Raw genomic sequence first — 2,681 nt, 5'->3', positions numbered from 1 at the left:
GTAGAAGATACCTGAATATATATTCATTGCCACATAGAGGAATTAGGAGATGAAGAGATCAAAACAATGTATAAATCTATCATATGTGATAATTCCGGTAATGTAAAACCAAAACATAAAATTGTTGAAACCCTAGGATTCACTGAAATCCTCTGCATTCCTGAATTTCCCAAGGAGGTGATTAGGATAGTTTTAAGTAGGGTACATGTTATGTAGAGCATGATGAACCCTCCCACAATAACATTGCATCTTATCATTCTTGCTTCTTCAAAAACTCAAGTCTTCTTGTTTCACCTTCCTTCACTAGGCTTCACCAAGATGCCTAAATAGAACTCTCAACCTCACCAACTTGTTCCAACAAATCCTAGGGTTTCTACATACCCTATTCCACTTTACCCAATAGGCTTCACTCACCCTATCAAATGGTTAACTCACAAACCCTTACCCGGGTCCCCAAATAGGCCAATTCCCTAGTAGCCCTGTCCAGCGGGTATTCTAACCTTTACTCACAATAATCCCAAAATAATTGAAAAATAAATTATATATCTGGATACCCTTTTGGAAGTTACATAGCATATGTGAAAATCAACTATTGATCTTTTAGATGAAATACTCAGACCAGCACCCTGCTACACACCAACTAGGCCCAATTAGCCCTCTTTTTCAAAGCAAGTACCAACAAATGGTACAACCACAACTCTAAACCAAAAAAATGTCTTGAAAAATGTTCCAAAACCATAGATTTTATAGGTTTCAAGACAATAAACATTTATTTGATAGGTTAGATACTAAACCCCCGTTTTTAGGCCCAAGAAACTAGAACCTCCTTGTTCAAACCCCAAAACTCACTTCTAGATCTTGAAAATTGTTATTAACCATGTATTTACCATCCTATAATACTTTTTCACATAAAAACACTACCTCCTTAAGGTAGATCTTCTGTTGCTATACTCATGCCTCCATTTTCATGCTTTTCCTTACTTAATCTCTTAGCCTAGGGTATCAACACTTCATCTCCACATTATTCCATGCACATTTAAGGTTAGATACACATATAATACAATAGTCCTGACCCATTCCACAAGAAACAAGAACCACATAAAGTGGAATGGGTCACATTTGGATTGTGACTCTCAAAACTTCCCAAAAACAATCACCTACAACATATTTTAGGACAGCAAATAGAAGTATATCAGATTTGAATGTAAAAACTTCAATAATAGTATAAAATGATAGTACAAACACTCTTATACATTTAAAAATCCATTTCCAATCAAGAATGAAGCAAAGAAGAAGAGTTTCAGACCAATAAAGTGCAGATTTTAGACCAAAATTGCAAGGAAAACCTTGTATTTTTATTGCCAAACTCCAAACTCTTACAATGCCCAACAAATATGACCCTCTCCCTCTTCATTTTGGATCATTAAAAACATATTTAAACCTCTTCCCTTCATGGAAATTGAAAACCAACTCTTAACCACCCATACAACCACTTTTGGGTGTTTACAACTTTAATTTACTGTCAAATTGACACTTTTAGTTGTCAATTGACAAGTTTTTAACTTTTTTGCGTATTGAAACTTTCTAATCAATTTTATTACATTAATATGGTCACACAAGACCTTATGTAACTTAAAATTCTCATTAAAAACCTCTTCTACCATTTGAACCCCATTACATTACTCATTTTGACATTATTTGCCCAACATGGCAATTTTGACTACTTATTACAAAATGACTCATTACATGAGTTTGATGACTCCAAATGGCATTATTATCCATGTTTAAAATATCAAATGGTCATTTTAACCTCATAGAATTAATTATCTCATAAATCTTCATTATGGCCTCATGGTGGCCAATCTTGTCTTGGGTGCTCCTACACCATACTCCCCGCCTCAAAAATTTCCAAGTCTCTTGGAAATGGTGTACCTGCATAATAAACAAACATAAAACCTGCACCATCTTTCCCTTTTAGTGTTCTCATCTTCACCTTGGGTTTGTATTTGTCATTCTCTTGACTTCCCATCCATTCTTTGTCTCTTGTACCCCTCATTGTTGCTTTTCCTACTTGAATCTTCTCCTCCATGCTCTGATTAGACTGCTCCCATTTGGTCTCTATCTGACCTGCATCTTTACACATGCCAAAACATCTGATACTCTAACTCTTCCCTTTCATTTTCACTCTTGGTTTCTTATTCATTATTAAAATCAACAAAATCAAGAAGCAATAGAATGCCCCTTCCACCATCTGACTTCTACCAACATCCATCATCTTCACCATGTTTGGAATCTCTGTCACAATAGTATACATTTGCAAAGTAATCAAAGTTACCACCCAAAGACAACTCATAGTCTTATCATCAGCATATTTCATCCCCATGCTAGGAGAACTCACACTTTCACTAGCCTTCTCATGGCCCATCATCATCTTATCAACCAACTCAACTTCCTTTAACAACTCATTTCTTATCTCATGCCATTCTTCTTGGCATACCAACTCTCTATCCAACTTCAAGGCTACATCATTAGCCTCACAATTCACTATCATAGGGGTACTTTTCTGCACTATACCCTTTACTCCATCCAAAGGACATTCCATTTTCCTAATCAAAATCACTTTTTCGTACTCAAGCCCTTCAAGAATTGAACCCTTGCTATCATCACCAGCATCTTTATCA

Source organism: Cryptomeria japonica, chromosome 10 (assembly GCF_030272615.1).
Source record: "Cryptomeria japonica chromosome 10, Sugi_1.0, whole genome shotgun sequence".
In the NCBI taxonomy this organism is placed as follows: domain Eukaryota; kingdom Viridiplantae; phylum Streptophyta; class Pinopsida; order Cupressales; family Cupressaceae; genus Cryptomeria; species Cryptomeria japonica.
The sequence above is the reverse complement of the archived record's forward strand: the minus strand, read 5'-3'. Positions refer to the sequence as shown.